Below are 19,651 nucleotides of genomic sequence, written 5' to 3' on the forward strand. Positions count from 1 at the left end.
ATGTATATGTATACATATGAATATGTATACATATGAATATGTATATATGAGTGTATGATGTATATGTATATGTATCTTATAATATATAGATACATATATAGATGTGTATGTGTGTGTGTGTATAATTGTTTGCAAGACATTTAAATTCTACAGTAGTGTTTTTCTACTGCTAAACCCAAAAAATAAAATAAAATTTTCATTTATGTCCAGACTCAGTTATGATTAAGAATAAGAAGCACAGGGATGTTTTCTGCCCCTATAGTTCCTGGGTCCTCTTAATTGCCACTTTGTTTCCTTTCATTGAAATTGATAGTCATATTTCCATGTTTGGTATGGAAACCAACAGCTTTTTTTTTCAATTATCTGTATAGTTTCTGCTAAGAATGAAGAAACTCGCTTTGCTTTGGGTTTTGGATTAGACATTTTAAAGCCTGTAGCCAAAATAGTCCCCTTAAAAGCATAAATTACTATTTTAAGTGCCAGGCTCTTGAGATGGAAAATAACTTTGCTATTGTTCTTGTTATATTATGTTGCTAAAGTCTTAGCTCTTTCCCCAGAAGACATGGAAGGAGGCAGAGAAAGTAAAATACAAGTCTGGGAAGTGACAGTAGAGACCCAAAGCAGGGAAATCCAAAGACAAAGGGATAAATCCTACTTCCCCATGCAGAACGCTGGGAAGTCAGAATAGTGGGAAATCGGGTGTAGAGCAGCCTGCATGGCCATAGAGATTCCTCAGTAAGTAATGCCTCACAAGCATGGAAATGTGAGTTCGGGACCCACAAAAAGTCTGATTATATGGTACATACTCATGATCCCAGCACTCCCATGGCCAAATGGGAAGAAGGGACAGGAGAGTGTTTAGACACTCTGACAAGGCTCTGACTCAAACAAGGTAGAAGGTGGGACCCAACGGCAAAGACTGTGCTCTGACCTCTACATGTATGATGTGGCACATGGGTGCCTACACTCAAATATATGAAAACACAGAGTGGGGGGAGGGGGAGGTAGGGAGGAGAGAGAGAGAGAGAGAGAGAGAGAGAGAGAGAGAGAGAGAGAGAGAGAGATTGATTATCAGTGGCCTACAATTACCCAACATTCAAAAACTAAGAAATTGTAGAACCGTCAGCCCTAGAGGTAACGTATACAACTGTAAACCCCTAGAAATACTGAGAGATATTACAGAAGAGGGAGTAGAGAAAGTGTGAGAGCCTCAAGTGGTGGGCGACTACAAGATCACATTATGTTCTGCGCACAGCAGACTTGTGACACATATGAACTCACAGCAGCTGTGACAGCATGTCCAAAACTTGTGCAAGCCCAAGCCAGCCTAAATCCTAGCAGGGAGAGAGGGATTGGGAACACAGTATCACCCCAGACCCATTGGGCTATTGGTAATTGTTAGCTACTAGGAGAGGGAGAGACAGTTTTCTCTATGATGGTCCTCCAGTAGAGGACACACCCAAGAATATTGGGATACCGCAAATTGTTTTCTGAGATTTTTTTAAGTCACACAGAGTTGGGTGGGAAGGGGGATGAATTGGAGAAACTTGGTAGTACTTGTGGTCAAAAAATCTTGTATGAATCTCTTAAAGAACCAACAAAAAGAACAAGTAGACAGTGCTGTTGAAGGTGCTTTGGGAAACAGAAGGAGGCAGAGGCCTTGAACGTACCTCTTTTTATAAAAATCTGAAATAAGATGTGTATTTCTGCTTCTCCACTCAATGTCCATATACTTTAAGCCATTATTACAGAGTTGTGTGGTTTTAGCCGCTTTTCAAATAAGGAGTATCAAATCCACTCATCTCTTCCAAAATAATGCTCCTGATGAACAGATCTAGACTGTTGGACAACTTCCCTGACTTTGGGACTCCTACCTTAGTTGGAGAGGCAAGTAATAAACACACAAAGAAAAATACTAAAGGATCCAGTTACAGACTTTAAGAAGATAAAAGAGATCCAATGTGAAAGGTACATCCATCTGACTAGTGAACATAGACTTCATGGCAGCAAGCCACAGACAAGGCACTGTAAATTATCAAGCCTTGATTATTTTTTTAACCAAAGAATTAAGAATAAAAGAGTCAGAACCGTCTTATCCTTGTTGGTATCACTGAGCCGTCTTAGCTCCTCCCTACCCCACCCAAAGGGCACACCCCGGCTTGCACGTTTCCTCCACCTTCTTGGTAGATCTCATCATATGTTTTTGCTTTGCTGTGACAAGGAGCCGGTAGTCAACATGAGATAAAGACTTATGTCTTTTGGGGGAAAAGAGTTTCAGAGACTCTTGTGTCATCAAGGACACACAAAGCTGGGTTTCTAACGGCAGAACTATCAGACCTTGTCATCAGAGAAATACCTGGGAGCCAGCTGTCCCCATTAAGTGGCAACTGTGAGAAAAACCGTCCAGTCTCTCAGGACAGCGCCCTTGCTCGGCCAGTGATTCATTTCCAATATCACAGCTTTCAGCATTTTGGAGGAAGGCAATCCAGCAGCACAGAGAACTATCAAGGGAAGCCGATAAGGGAGCAAGGGAGGAGAAGGCTGAAAGCAGCTCAAGGGTCACATGAGGTGAGGGGATTTCCAGGAGGCCTGTCAGTAACGGGAAGCTGCAGGACGGGGGAAGAGGTCCACTCCCGACGGAAAGTAAATGGAGATAGGAAGCCAAGCCCTGCTTCAGGAAGCATGAACGTGGAAGAGAGATGCAGAGGGTAGGGAGTGCAATGCTGTGTTTATTCACATCGGTGTGTGCTTTTGGCTATGGGCTAACTAAAAGCCAGAGGAAGAGATGGGGATAAAGATACAGGGGAGGCACCAAGAGAGCACAAACAAGGAGGAAATCAACCTACAAAGCATATCTGACCACACTTAGGCTCACTTTACTGAACTCTAGAGCCATATATGTAACAGTTCACATGACGTTACAAAAGACTGTCTTTGGCTCAGTACAATAACTACTTACACCAGTAAGTTAAAATGAATTCTCCTCTCTCCCTCCCTCTGTCCCATTTACAAGCTTCGACCATAAGTCTACAATCTAACCAATTCTGACTACCACCACCATCATTCCTCACTTTGAATACTGAATATTCTATTCTCCCTTGAATCTTTACAGATTTCTTTTTTATACTCAGCATTAGAGCGACGGTTATAGAACATGAGAAAGTCATGCCACTATTCAGGGCTCTGGCAATCTAAAACAGGAGCATGAAGAGTTCAAGGGCATCATAGCAAGATCCCATCTCAAAAGAAGAAGGAGAAGGAGGAGGAGAGAGGGAGAAGGGAGAGCAGGAAGAGAAAGAGGAGCAGGAAGATCAGGAGGAAGATCAGGAGGAGGAAGAGGAGGAGGAACAGCATAGGATGAAGAAGGAGGAGACAACAACGACAAAGAACAAGAAGTCTTCCTTTGCATTTGACTCAGAATAAAAGCCATCTTACAACACAGAGTGGGGAGAGGCTTGGTATGAAAAGGTTCAAAAGTGAAATTGTAAGTTTAAAGATTACATTTGTAAGAGCTACTATCTGGACACCAACTAAGGCAAAGAAGTGTGGTCATAGGTTTGGAAGAGCTGAACAGGGTAAATATGAGCAAATACGAGAGGGAGGAGCCTGAAAAGTGTAAGGTTGAGAAGCACAGAGTTCAGAAGCACCTCCCTTGTCTGCCCCTGATTCCGGCTGCTGCTAGGAGTCCTGAAATAGACAAGAAAGGAGCATCCAGATGGAGAAGTCTGAGGATGTCATGCGGTAAGGGGTCAGAGGTTGAAGGAATGTACTTGAGTGCTCACGTGTAGACAGAAGTGTCTGTCCTCAGCTAGGAGCTCGTAACGAAAGACGTTGAAGAAAGGTCTCAGGACTCTGGTAGACAATCTCGAGGTCAGCCCAAAGCAAGAAAACATCCCCAAAAATACAAATCCCCTAACAAACTCTCCGAGGAGGAGTATACATCTGACTACAGACACCAATGAAGGGGTTTTTCCTTCCCAACTACTTCAAATTGGTAATGTTTCCAGGTTGGAGTTATACAAATGAAGAATACTGGCCTATCTGAAATATGAATTCTGCTTTAAAGATGGTAGAGTCCAAAGGGCAGCTGTTGAAACAGCTTCTGAAAGGGCAGCTGTACCTTCAAAGAGAATTTGTGATGTCCCCAGTATTTCTTGAAATTCAAACAGAATATAGTTCTCATCACGTAAACATCATATTTCCTATACACACAACCCCAAGGTAGCACTGTATCCCCGGCTGCTGACTTCCTAAAGAGAGTTAACACAGTCTTCACAGTTCAGATAAATAGCAAGTAAGTTAAATAAGTCCTGGTGACTTAGAAGCTGACTTAGACAGCGTCCCAAAGAAAATCCTTCTCTAAGCACACCGAAACCATTCTTAAACTCCAGCATAAAGGCTGCGATATTTATTCTAACTACCACTCAATATACTCATATGTGGATTTATGTCTTTCAATTTATGAAAAAATAGTATTTTAGGCAGTATTAAAGTCATCTGTCAATTGACTCTTGATAGCACCTGTATGCAGATCACATGAGGTTTCGATTCTCAAAGGGCGCCTCATTGTCTCCCAGGTCAGCCTGTCCTGAGAAGTGCATAGCTCCTTAGAGGTCAAAATTGAATTCACTGGAAATCAATCAATAATTATGTAAAGAGAAAATAAACCTCTCTTCTGAATAAGAAGTCTTCTCCAGATCAATTTTAGTTTATAATCCAAGAGAAATTTTCAACCCTATGTTCTCTTCTCCATCCTCTTGGAGACTCTACTTTCCCAACTCAGCCAGTTTCACATCCCTCCTGTCTGGACATCCATTACTTTCTAGACAATAATCCTAGAGCCACCTCTCCATGGCTCGGGTCTCTGAAGCCCCACACCACACTCCAATGGCCCATCCTGGGGACCAGCGGTGTCTTCTGCCATCCTGCGGATTCCTTCTCGTCTGCCTCAAAAATGTTCTTTATAGCTCACCTGGCTAAATTTGTAGAAATCTATGAGTCCTTTTAGCTTCTTCTCTAGCACCCCACACACTCACTTCATCAACTACAAGCTTAAAAACTGTCTCAGGAACTTCTTACAGACTCTCCCAAATGGATATCCCAAATAACTCTGCAAGATAGGGTGTGTTCTCTACATCTTATGGGTGATGACTTAGACCCAAGCTTCTTAAACTTTCTCCACTTGTTACTCCTTTCTGCTCCAGATATTTTTATGCTACCCTAAGAATATGGGCATATAAAATAGATATACAAATAGCATATTTACTGATAATAAAACAGAAAAAATTAACAATTATTTGTTATACATTTTACTATTTATTAAAATTAAACAACTTTGCAGAGTAATAAGAGGGGTTGTTTATTTTTACATAAAAATTTTAACTATGGCTGAATATTTGACATTGCAAGACAAAAAGGGTCTAACCTTTTCTGGAGTTGAACTTATTGACTTTTGTAACTTGAATTCTGTAGATACCACTTTTTATAAATGTGTTTTGTAAAATGGCAGATGTATGCTTTAGACCATTCCAGAAATTGATTGAAATTCTTTCCTAATCCTGGATCAAAACTCATTTAAATATTTTTATGAAACTCGTCAGTAACTCAGCCAACAATTTTCAAAATCAAATATTCTAATATAATACACTCCAAAGACAGACAAATTTGATACATGCTGAAGAGCAAAGGCAGGGAATGTTTAAAGTATGCTTTCTGTAATCAGAGTATGTTTCTGTAAAAGGTGGCAAGTTTTGGAAGGACAGCCACAACACTGAACCCACAGCACACTAGCCTTGGTTCTGAGCCAGGATAGTAGGCAGCACCCATTAGTGGTGCAGGGTTCAGAGATGTGTTGTCTGCTCAGAAGCAGAGCTGCAATGAAGTCACACAATGCAGCAGGAGCAAGCACTGCCAAAATACCCCCGACCCCTTCCACAACTGATTTTTTTTTTGTTGATTCTTGGTATTGTTTTTTTTTTTGATTGTTTGTTTGTTTTTTTTATTAACTTGAGTATTTCTTATTTACATTTTGAATGTTTCCCAACATCCCCTAACCCCTCCCCTCTCCTTCTTTATGGATGTTCCCCTCCCCATCCTCCCCCCATTACCGCCCTCCCCCAACAATCACTGGGGTTCAGTCTTAGCAGGACCCAGGGCTTCCCCTTCCACTGGTGCTCTTACTAGGATATTCATTGCTACCTATGAGGTTGGAGCCAGGGTCAGTCCATGTATAGTCTTTGGGTAGTGGCTTAGTCCCTGGAAGCTCTGGTTGCTTGGCATTGTTGTTCATATGGGGTCTCAAGCCCCTTCAAGCTCTTCCAGTTCTTTCTCTGATTCCTTCAACGGGGGTCCTGTTCTCAGTTCAGTGGTTTGCTGCTGGCATTCGCCTCTCCACAACTAATTTTTAATTAATGTTTGATCTTTGCACATTCACAAACCTATTATCGATACCTACTTTCCATGTACCTCACATTCAGTCACATTCATGACCCACACTGTAGAAAGCTGGTATAAATTCTTATAAGCGGTCATCACTGCTTGAACCCAGGTTTCCAGCCTAGAAAGTCTATAGTCTTCCACAAGCAGTGAGCCACCTGGTCTGCCACATGTTCAAAGCTGGATTATGCTCATTCATTGCTGTGCTGTCTATGGACATTCTAGCAATACAGTAGTGGAGATGAAAAGCTACCACAGAGATGGCACCATCAGTAAAGTCTAAGATAGTTACTATGTGGCCCTACAACAAAAAATGCCAACTCTACATTTAGACACTTCCACACACCTCACACCTCATCATGTTGTCTTGACCAATCACAACAGCTTCCTAGTTGCTTTGCCAGTACCCAATGTCTTCTCCAATCAATCTTCCACACAGAAGAACCAATTTCTTTTGTTTATCCCAGATCTTTTAGTATAAAAGTCAAAGCCCTCTTGAAATGAGGAAAAGCCTTTTTGTATCTTGGTTTTCCTTCTTTCTCCCCAGGCACGTCCTCTTTCCACTCAAGTCAAAATAAAATGCATGGAGTTTCCACCAAAATGCCAAACTATTTCCTCTCTCTCTCTCTCTCTCTCTCTCTCTCTCTCTCTCTCTCTCTCTCTCTCTCTCTCTGTCTCAGATGTATCTTGTCATTTCCTTACTTGGCAACACATTCTAAGTTATCCTGAATCATTCATTTACACACTCAACGTGGGCTCAGTGAACACAGCTATTCACTGAAAGGTAATGTTTTCTACTAAATAAACAACAGCAAAAGGGACAGACACAGTAGTTGGGAGCTTTAATCTCTTAATCATTCCTACAAAGTCTTGGTTCCTGGTATACAGAGATCTAAGCTGGAAGTGGAGAAAGAGATGGACATTGTGATCAGTAGGAAGGTAGAGTTGAGGTGGGAGAGAGAGAGAGAGAGAGAGAGAGAGAGAGAGAGAGAGAGAGAGAGAGAGAGAGAGACAGTCCTTCTCTTCTCTAACATCCTGACTGTATCAAGAAGCTCTCTGGGGGCCAAGAAGCTTCTAGTGGCAGACACATACCAGTGCTTTACAATGGCTGCTACAGTCCCAAATGAACTAACGAATTCTCACTAAAGCACAATTCCCGTTCCTGAGTCCTGGATCTCAACACCACACCCAAGCTTCTTAATAGACCACGAAGAACATTTCTTGTTGTTTTCTAGAAAAACTCTTTATAGATTCTGACAGGCTTTTTGGAAATGTGACTTGGCATAAAAAGAAACAGAACATGAAAGAGTATTCCTGCAAAGGGCAGTTCTATTTCGATAAGGAGACGGGGACAAGAGTGCACCTCACACGGTCTTTTTTTAAACCACTGGACTACATCTGAAAGTATTAACCTTAAAAGACTACCTAGAACCATGAACTTTGAGCTTCATAAAATGCGTTGCCTCGTGGGATACTCAGTTCATTTAAGGAAAGAGAAGATAAAAGCAAAAATCTTTCTTACAGGCAAGCAAACTCAAAGAACTGGCCCAGTTTCCAAAATAAACACTAGGCTTAAAGCTCTCCCCACCCGGCTAAGCGGGAAACCCAAGTGAAAAATGAGCATGCGCACACTCGAGTTTCCTCCCGCACCCGAGAGCAGGCACAGGAGACCATGGAACACACAGCAGTTAATGTCACACCTGAGCTGACTCAATTGTTATGTGACAGTTGGTGGAAGAATGTCCTTAACGTTGGAATAGAACCATAACTCACATTTAAGCCTTTCTGTGAATCCATCTAGGTCAGGTAACCTCTTAGGTCTCCACAGGTGCTTGTGAAAATGTCTTTTGTGCCCCGAGCCAAGTACATTTCAATCTTCCCCGTGCTTCATTTCTACATGGAAAACCAGTTCCCTTTCCAAAAGTACTTTGTGAAAGCATGTTTTCTTACCTTCACGATATCCCCCTGACAACCTACTCAGCTTACTGCATAGAAGACACTTCTTTTATCCAAAGAGCAATGACACTCTTTGTGATGCCATCTCCTTTCTGCAGAATCGTGTGCCCCACACAATGGACAGTGGTATAACCATATGAAGGGATGCTAGGATGTCAGCATTATTTTTTTTAAGTGATGGAAATACCACCATTCAACTCCTGCATTTAACATTTGAAAAATTAAAACACAGAGAAACTGGTAAGATGGTCCCTCGGGTCTTGACACCCAATTAATGTATATTCTCTCAGTCTCTAGGGCTCCTGTGCTCTGTTGTGTTCTTTCCAAACAAGGAAGTGTCAGGGCAAAGTCCATTGACTTTGAGTATGACTTGTACAGAGATACTGAGTGAGCTCACCAACTGTTGAGGAGGATGGGTGACGCTGGTCTCTATTTGATGATGAATGACAACTGTGTGACTGGTCGCATCCCAGTTACCCCTACTACCCTCATGGAAAGTCAAATTTCCCATCACACACATGCTGCTGGCAGATGGTCTTGCTGTTCTGATAAATCTACCAAACCATTTTCCTGCTTGACTGTAAACTTTTCTAGTCCATTACGGAAAGTTTCTAGAGTGTTTAAGTGACCTTCAGCGATATCATTTTGGGAAACTGCACACTATCGTCATTATTAACTGGGTTTATGTCTGCCAATTAAACCTCAAAATTTACTTACATTCATGGTTTTCAGTCTTGCTTTTCTTAGCTTCTCAAATTCTCACTGTTATATTTCGTATGAGTCAAGCTACCTCAATCTGGAAACTCATCAAACAATAGTAGAAAGAATAAATGATGTTTTAAATAAAATGAATGTTCAAAATCCAACCTGGTACCCCTTTGATGCGTGCTGTCTGCCTGCTTAATAACATATTCAATAGAAGATTAAAATAATTATACATATATAAGCATGCCCAAGGAGAAAAATACTAATTATTTATGAGCGAGAGTTATCTGTAACTTGCTTTCTATTTGTGTTTGTCTATTTTATAAAATTGTAATAAAGAAGAAAATATAGAGTTCTTCATGATGGTTAGATTAAACTAAAATGCAAGTAATATGATAATTTAGTAATAAAGTAAATTACTTTCTTGATGAATCTTTAGAAGAAGATTCATAAAAATACACTAAGAGGATAATCACATTAGAAAAAATCTACACTCAGATCCTGTTGTTTTAACCCATCAAAACAAATTATCCTTGTACTAAGGTGTTTTATGAATAGCTGCAAAATTAGACAGTCTGCTGATCTTTAGAAAAGGGAAAATTATTAGGATTCAATAACAAGATTATGTAAATTAAGTGGATTAGAAACCACTTCACGAAAGCATCATTAAGTATTTACTGGGCAAATTAGCAAAGAGATTACCCACCTCTTGATTTAACAAAAACAAATCTGTTATTTTCCACAACGGCTGGAGAACTGAACTGCTGGGATACTCTCTCACTAACAGCCTTTGAGGGTGAATTTCATGAATGTGAAAAATGTCAGATTCATTCACAAATGGACAGATGTGAAGCACTGGAAAGGTCCTGACTAAGTTTTTAAGGTGATGGCTACTCCCAGAACTATAGAGGCCATTCCAATGGGAAGTATGCCAAAACTACAAAGAGACAATTTGAAGTCATAAAAGTATGTTTGAAAACATATATTGAGAAGAACAAAGAAATCAGTTCAGACTCAATAAACGGATTTTACACATTGAGCAAGCTTAGAAATGAATGTCTTTAAGTTTAAAAACTTCCCCAATATCAGATAACAGAAATATATTGTGATCCTAGAGACATGGGAAGTAGCTGAGACAACATAGAAATAGGCCAAAACTCCCTAACTATTTCCTCTGAGTTAAAACAGCCTTTGTGGAGGTAGGACAGAGTTTGTAAGATTCAGAAAACTCAGGACACTTATAAGATCCAGGTAGTTCATGAAACTTCCTTGAGAAACTCAGAAAGTTACAAGATTTATAAGGTCCTTTGTAAAAGGTTATAAAGGCAGTAAGCAGTTTCTGGAGAAAGTAGACTCTTCAGTGAAGCTACCTCCAAGTTGAGCACTGAGATCCAGAGCTGCAGTTTCCCTGAATCATCACAAATACTAGGATGGGATTTCTAGTGAAAAAGCTACCATTGTTGAGTCATTAGTGCTGCTATAATTTACTCAAATTACCTCAAAGATGACATGAAAGCAATCATTCCTTTGGTCAGTCCTCAGGACCATATACGAGAAGGAAAGATCTGTGTTTCCAGTCTCCCAAAGAAAAGTCAAATTACAGTCACGGTCATAACTTTAAAGATTTCTCTAATTCTCACACACAAAAAGATTCATGTGGTTAAATTATTAGACAAAGTCAACATGCAGCTTAGTATTATGTGACAAGAGCATGGGAATTAGAAAAGAAAACACCACAGAAGTAAGAATTCAAAGGGGAGGGAGAAACTGGATTAGCTACCACTAAAATCTTTAAATTTTGCTGCATGGCATTAAAATTTCAAGTGGCTCTCCCTATGAGAAAACAAGCCATTCTTGATAAGTGATGATTATTTTTCTCATAGGCAATTGACATCATCACCATCATCACCATCTCCATCAAATTTTGATAAAAGGTTTTCCATGGATATTGCGTTATAAAGTCCAAAGTGGTACAAACAACCAACACACACTGACTGGATTCCCAGCGCAAATGAAGACATGAACTTTTCTGTTTTCTTCCCCTTCTCTCCTTACACACACACACACACACACACACACACACACACACACACACACACACAGCACACCCCACAGAAACACACTCGTGCACATCAGAGAGAAAGAGAAAAACTCAGGGAGAGGCAGAGTGAGAAAGAGCACTTTAAATTCCTGTCCATGATGAACAGAACATACTCAATTCTGAGACCAGCAGTAGGATATTTTTGCTTAGTTTTCTTCGTAGTATTAAATGAAGAAAAAACAAGATTACAAACATCTGCAATGTTCATATTTGGTATTCCATACATGCGTGCCTAATGAAATCTGGGACTGTTAAAGCTATAACACTTCATGAGTCTGAAAATTTCTATAACCCTCTCAGTTTATCTAAAGGGAAATATTCCACAAAATCACTATAGACTGCATAACTAAGAAGAATATTAAAACCTATCTTCTTGGAACAGTCTGTCTATAGAAGTTGGACTCACACAGAGGCTTAAACTGAAACATAAAGCCAATTGGCAGGAGGATGCTAAGTACCAGAATAGATGAAAAATGTCTATTCATGCGTTGAAATGAGATAGCAGAAACCCAAGGAAGAAGGTGGCCAAGTATAAAACTAGTCAGGAACTGAAAACAAGAGGGATCTAGATCTTGCAGATATAGTCAGCCACACACAGCATAGAGAATAAAATAAAATCAACTATGAATCAAAGGCATTTTGAAAACCCAACTAAAACTGTGTGAAATTTTCTGACAGAGGGAAATGCAGAGGGAGAGTAAAGGGAGAAATCACTGGTGATTGTCTACTGGATGTCTTCTTAGACCTTATACCAACAAGCCATCTGAGATATTTAGGGTTGATCAATACAGCTACAGAAACTTCTAGAATCCCAAAGGAAAAACACATGTATATCAGCTGACCAGGAACTTTACAGAAGAAATTAAAGCTTAGAGTGCACATCTCCCTAACCAGCCTTCTTCATCAAAGCCCAACTGGGGGCACAAGTGCAGACAGGAGAACCTCATCATAACTGCCAGGGTCCTCTTCAACTTTGTGCGATCAGAATCAAGCAAGCATCGGTTAGGAATTGTTCAGATGTTGAGGATGCAGATGGAGAAAGGAGCAATCAAAGACCAGGTCAGGAGAAACTGACATTTCAAAGGAAAAGTGAAATGGGGTAAACTTGATTTCTTGAGATGTATTATAAAGAAAATGGGTAAATGTGAAGAATGTGGATACTGGTGCTTGCTGAAGTAGTTTTTAGAATAGGATAGTTTTAAAGGAATTTATGGAAAGAAAACTCAGTGACCCTGCATGAATCACGGCGTAAGTGTTGCAGGAGTTTCCTCTGAGATTAAAACTCTCATCTCAAGTGAAGGTCCTGAAGAAACCAGATGATCTAGGGAGATGAAATATTTCATGCTGTGGGCAAACACATTGAGCTCAGGAAATAAACAACTCGATAGCTTCAAGAAGTCCCTGAAACTGACTAGATTCACCAGGCTCTTCTCTCTCCAAGCACATATAAGCTGTAAATACTGCTGATACCATCAGACCAAACAAGTTGACAGAAATAAGCATAGACCAGCAAAATGTTCTAAAAGAAAAGACTAGCAGATGCCTGGAAGAGTTTCAGACAAACTGAGCTACTTGGAAAGTGCATTGTTCAACTGGTTGAGCTACCTCCCAGTTGTGTAGTGTGCTTCAAGTTTGCACGTTTTGTGATATATCACCCATGCTAGGATGGGATATTGGTGATTGTTGAGTCATTTCTGCTCCTCTAAATACTCTCTTCTTCATATTCTGTAACCCCAATAAAATCCATTGTTTCACCAAGCTAGACTTTAGTAGTATCCATACTTTGGTATATCATCAGTTCTCTATCTAGGGTGAGTAAGTGTTCGTACCCATCTCCACAGTGATATCATACAACAGTATGTTAGGGGGTGAGTCCTGCAAGTAGAAGGCTTGATATTCTCAAAGACATCCAGAGACCCAGCATGGACTGGGGAAAAGAAAACATGAGCAGGAAGATTAAAAAACCATAGAGGGTAAGATAGGCTATGATCTCATTAATAATGCTGGCATAGGTAATTAGTCACTATTTACTGCATATAGAAGTTTCTGTAATGAGAGTTGAGATGAACTATTCTGTGATCATAACAATAAGTCATTAGGAATCATAGTTTTTTTTAATACTATGTCCATTTAGCATACTATCAATAGTAGGCTCTTCCTTATGGCCTATGACCAATCTAGTCACAGGTTCCTGACTTGACAATGATCTCAGGAGTGGGTTTCCTCTGTGGGGTAGAAAGTGCATTATTCAATCTATTGAGCTGCCTCCCAGTTGTGTAGTGTGCATTGGGTTACCTCGGGAGGTAGGAGGTGGGGGGAACCCTCTATAATGTACCAGAGACCTGGGAGGTAAGAAATGCTCAGCCCTCCAAGGGAGGGACCTTAGATGAAACACCCTACAGTGGGGAGAGGGAACTTGTAGAGTCTATCTCCAGTAGAACAACAGGGCATCAAGTAGAGGGATGGGGTTGCCATTCCAGTCAAATATTTAGACTCAGAATTGTTTCTGTCTGAAAGAACTTCAGGGACAAACATGGAGAAGAGGCTAAGTAAAAGGAAGTCCATTAGGATCCAGCTCAGAGGGAGGCCCCAAGTCCTGATACTATTACTGATGCTATGGTGTGCTTACAAACCAGGGCTTATCATGACTACCCTCCAAAAGGCCCAACAAGCTGCTGTGTCAGATGCAGATATTTACACCAAACCAATGGACAGAAGCTGGTGACCCCTGTAGTTAAATCAGGGAAAAGCTGGAAGAAGTTGAGGAGGAGGGAGACCTATAGAAAAACCAGCAGTCTCAACTAACCTGGATCCTGGGGATCTCTCAGATACGGAACCACCAACCAGGCAACACAAACCATATGAGACCTTCCAACACATATACAGCAGAGGCCTGCCAGGTATGGACTCAGTCAGAGAAGATGCACCCAGGGAGTGGGGAGGTCTGATGAGGTGGGGTCCACTTGGAGATGGAGAGGGAGGAGGTGTGGGATTTGACTGGAAGAGGGATAAACTCTGGACTGTAAAAATAGATTAAAGAATAATGAAAAAGATGTATGTTTCCACTTCAAGAGATTTGGATTAGAAGTGGGTCTTCCCACTTCATGTGATTTAATTAAGAAATATCCTCACAAGTATACTCTGCCACTTGGGTTTTAGTTAATTCCAGATGCAGTCAAGTTGACAACCAAGGAGAGACATCAGAGTAGGGAATGTGGTTGATCTGGAAGGGATTGGAGGGGTAAATATTATCAAAACACATTATATGAAATTCTCAAAGAACAAATAAAAATAAAATAAAATACATTCTACACACATGTGGAAACAGTAAGTAATTTAGATTTTCTTTTGTATGCATTTGAGATATCTGTGCTAAGGAATGATGCTGTGTATTTACTTTTAAAGGGGGTATTCTAGCTTCTAGAGTCTACACAGAGATTTTAGCATAAGAATAGCAATAGAAGGAAAATATAGGAAAGTACTTCACTAGTCCAAGCTATCTACAACATTGATTTGGTCTTAGGTAGGATGTTGTGGCTTGAGCAACGAAGGAAATAAGAATGTGTTTAAACTTCTACATAGTTTTTATTTTGCTTTGATTATGTTATGAAATGCTATTCTGGACTACTCATCCCAAAAATGAGTTTGGCAAACTCTTTAATATCTAAATATGTATTTACTTGTGAGCCCAGTCATTATTACAGAGAATTTAGAACCTATATCCATGCGAAACTATATCTGCGATATACAAGCACCTTTATCTGTAATCCCTTCAAAGTAGAAACATTCTAAAGGAATCCAAGTTGAGAAATCCCAAACATACTTGCACATCTGAATGTATAATTTAGATAGGTTCACTTAGAAGTTGGCAGAATTCTCACATTGGTTCCCTGTCCTGTGGAGTGATGGCTATTATGGTTGGAAAGGCTAACTGGAAACCTTTAGCATTTTCTCTGCCAAGGAGAATAGCAAATTGAATGAAAAAAATGGTATCACACCCCTGGAGGCACTGCAGAAATTAGTGCCACCGTCAAGAACTTGAAAGATGCAGGGGTGACGACTCCCAACACATCTCCCTTTAACTCTTTTATTTAGCCAATGCAGAAGGCAGATGGATCCTGGAGAATGACAGTTGATCTTTGAAATCTTGATCAGGTAGAGACTCTAATTGCAGGCTTTCCACCAGATGTGGTATCCTTCTTGAGCAGATTAGCACGTCTCCTGGTACATGTTATTATGCATCTATTGATCTAGCAAATGCCTTTTCCTCCATACCTGTCCATAAAGACCACCAAAAGCAATTTGTTTTTAGTTGGCAATGCTCGTAGTACACCATTACAGTTTTACCTCAAGGATACATCAACTCTCCAGCCCTGTGTCATAGCTTAGACAAAATTTTGCTTATCTGTTTCTTCCACAAATTTCACATTGGTTCGTTAAACTGACATTATACTAATTGGACCAAGTGAACAGGAGATAGCAATCCATTGAGCGCTCTCTCTCTCTCTCTCTCTCTCTCTCTCTCTCTCTCTCTCTCTATCTATCTATCTATCTATCTATCTCTGTCTTCACACACACACACACACACACACACACACACACACACACACACACCAATCCAATAAAACTTCAAGGGTTTTCTACCTCAATGAAATACTTAAGTTCTGTATACGGGACACGCAGAGATATTGCTTCCAAGGTGAAAGATAGGATAAGCTATTGTATTTGCCCATCCTTCCACTAAGAAAGAAGCACAATGTTTAGTGGGCCTTTAAGGATTCTGGAGACAACACATTCCTCTCTTGAGTGTGTTACCCTGGACCATATGCCAAGTGGCTTAGAAAGCTGCTAGTTTTGAGTGGGCCTGGAACAGAAAGCTCTTAAACAATTCAAGGCTGGTGTGCAGGCTGCTCTACCACTTAGACCATGTGATCCAGTAAACCCAATGGTGCCTGAGGTATCCATGGCAGATAGGGATGCTGTTTGGAGCCTCTGGAGGACCCTTTGAGTGAATCATAGAAGAGACATTTGGGATTTTGAAGCAAGGTTCTACCATCATCAGCAGATGACTCTTCTCCCTTAGAGAGATGGCTTGTGACCTGCTACTGGGCCTTAGTAGAAATGGAACATTTGACAATGAACCACCAAGTACTGAGACCTGAGCTGCTCATCATAGGCTGGATTTTATCTGACCCATTAAGATCTTACGTAGCATGTTGACAGTAGCAATCAATTATCAAATGGAATTGGTATATACATGATCGGACCCAAGCAAGTTCTGAAGGCCCAAGCAAGTCACATGAAAAAGTCATCCAAACGTCTATGGTTTCTACTCCTGTTACAACGCTGTCTGCTGCCAAGAATGCACCTGTAGGCTCCTGGGATATGCCCTATGATGACTGAGGAAGTGAAGACTAGGGCCTATTTCACTGGTGGTTCACAATATTACACAGTCACCATACAAAAATGGACAGCTGCAGTGTTCCAACCATTTCTGGGACAACCCTGAGAGACACCAGTGAGGGGAAATCTTCACAGTTGGCAGAGGTGCAGGCGGTACACACAGTTTATGTTCTCCTCTGTAAGGAGAAGGGGAAAGAAAGCTCTGCAACTGTTTGCTGATTCGTGAAGCATTCTCTGTGATAGAGAGGTTATGCAACCAAAATGGAAGGAGAGGCAAAGAAAATATGATATGAATACTGGGCATATTCATAGACATAAAGAGAAAGGAATTTCTTAGGAAGAAAAATAAGTGCGATTGAGATATTCTTTTTAATTTAATTAAACAAGCCTCAGACAAATACTTAATGTTTTCTCTAATTTTCAGCCCTTGGGTTTCATATAGTGACATAAAATCATATATGTGTATATGTCATGAAAACAGAGGAAAATTGTCTAAGAGAATAAAGGCTCCTAATGGAAGGGGGGCAGGGAGGCTGTGAAGGGCTCTGTTCTCTGAACAGTGGACACTTGTGGTCAGGTGTCCTCACATAACACAGCGTCCTGGACAGTACATACACACAATGAAGACTTCTTAGGAATCATAACAATTAAAATGTTTAATTAAGATGTTCTTCAACAGATGAGCCATTAAACAGCAGTGGTCCAAACCACAAGATGCAACCCAGAAGAAAACTATCAGTAAATTCCAACCCCATTCATATCAAAGGCCTAATTGGAGCTTAAAAGGCAACTTTTAAAAGTTTTATTTTACAAGATTCCATTTTTATTGCATCTTAAAATCACAAGATCATAAAGAGGTAGAATAGATTATTAATTTGAAGAGACTGGGAAGGGTTGAGGAAGGGTTGTAATGACATGGAGAAGATCGTTATGCTGTTAAGACAGTTATGAATCTTTTCTGTTTTGAGTGTTTGTAGCAATTACTTTTCTATTGTGGTAATAAAACACCATGATCAGAGCATCGTGTGGAAGAAATGGGCGCAGGGCTCTAGAAGCTTAGAGTCCCCCATGGTGGCGCAGAGGCATGGAAGTAGGAACAGGAATCTGAAGGCTCACATTTTGAACCGAAGGTAGGAAGCAAGAAGAGCCAGCTAGAAATGCCATGAGTTTCAAACTCTCAAAACCCACCTCCAGTGACACCCTTCCTCCAACATGGCCACATCTCCTAAACCTCCCACCGTCAATCGGGGACCAAGATTTTCAATGAAGGGGACTACAGGGGACATTTCATTAAAGTCACCACAGTTCTGGCAGAGAAAAATGATCAGGGCTTCTCATGCTATGCAAGCATGCTACACTGACCTCCACCCACAACTCCCAGTTCTGTATTTTACCTGCAACGATAATTACAGGAATCAACACCTGTGGTGAAACATATACTATAAACTCGGATACTGTATTCCGGGAATAAAAGAAGGAAATCAAGACAAGGCGAATAGAGCCCTTCTCTGCACAACCACTGCAAGTTCTAGTTCAGGTAGAAGTTCTTCAAACTTCTACCCAATTCTAGATTTGCCTAAGTACCAGGTAACATGTTTTTCATAAATGTTAAAAGCAGCACAGTGCTGAATTCTATCTGTGATGGAACATTTTCTTTATCACATTATTGTCCAAACATCTTTTCGATATAAGTACACATTTAATTAATCATGGGAGATCTCTCTCTATGTAGAATATGGCCCCCAAAGGCCCCTAGAGGAGACACAGCTTGCATTCTAATCCTTGCTCTTACTGAAGCCCTAATCCACACTTAGAACTTGGTTATTCTCTTCTCTGTGGCTGAATACACAATAACTAGGGAACTAAACACTTGCTAACACTGGTGTTAAAGTAACTTCAGGTTACTCTGCTAGGCTCCTCTCAGGGACCTAGCAACAGCTTATATCATCACCTGTCTCCTCCCCTCTTCCCCCTTATTCCTCCCTCTCTCCCCTGATCCCTAATCCCTGCCTCCTGCCTCCTGCCTCCTGCCTCCTGCCTCTGGCTTCCTGCATCATGCTTCCAGGAGCACTTGGTATGGGCTGCCTATAAAAGGACTGCCTGCCACTCTAGCTCCCTCTCTTTCCCACATTTTCTCTCTCTTTCTCTGTTCCAGCATTCTCTCTTTCCCATTTTCTGGCCTTGCCTGCCTCCCTACCTCATTTCTACATGGCTCTACTTTCATCTGTTTGTCTGTCTACGTGTCCACTTGTCTGCCTCTTCCCCAGGCCCTCACTCCTCTCCCTTCCCCCAGTAAACCTCCGTTATAGCAGATTTATTGCATAGCATAATTACTCAGTGGCATACCTTGGCATGGGCCTGCCAGGTATCCCCTTGCCACATTATATTTTATAACAACAGTAGCTTCTGGACACTCTGACATATGAATGTGGTTCTTAACCTTTGGGCCACAACCCCTACAGGGTTCACACATCAGATATGCTGCATATCAGATATTTATGTTACAATTCTCAAGAGTAGCGCTGTTGAGCTATAACATAAGGAAGTGTGTTAAAGGGTGACAGCATTAAGAAGATTGAGAACCATTGGCCTAGACCCTGAATCTTTTTCATGAATACCCACATCTAAAACTCTATAGTTTGGAGCCTCATAAAAGCAGAAGGAGAAGAAGGCTTACACTAAATTATACAAAACACCAGCAATAATGACTTCAAGGCTTATAGAACGTATTAATGCTGATCATGTCTTCAGCGCTATCTTGAAGTTACTCTAGGTGTCTTCAATGAGTCATGTAGGTCAGCTTGAAGGTGGAAATGCCTGGAAACTTTCCTTCAAGACATTTGCAAACAGCATCTAAGGCCTGAGCATCTTTCATGGCTAGAACTCTGCTGTCAATCAGTTAGAATGTGGAGGCAGAGCACATGGTCTTTAGCTCTTTGAAAGGGCATCCTACTTTCAAGAGCACTGCCAACTCACTGTAGGCAGGCACGCAAACTGAGTCTTGGTCTCTGTCACTACAAAGGCTTTCAGTTCACCAACCCTTTCATTCTC

General features: G+C 40.8%; 1 protein-coding gene across 1 annotated transcript in view; it reads right to left on the bottom strand.

Annotated features, from left to right (window-relative positions):
* The window catches only part of Kcnh5 (potassium voltage-gated channel subfamily H member 5), a 285,962-nt gene that overhangs the window by 179,637 nt on the left and 86,674 nt on the right, over window positions 1-19,651 (bottom strand). The window lies entirely within an intron of this gene.

This window comes from Rattus rattus, chromosome 7, assembly GCF_011064425.1.
Source record: "Rattus rattus isolate New Zealand chromosome 7, Rrattus_CSIRO_v1, whole genome shotgun sequence".
Taxonomy (NCBI): Eukaryota; Metazoa; Chordata; class Mammalia; order Rodentia; family Muridae; genus Rattus; species Rattus rattus.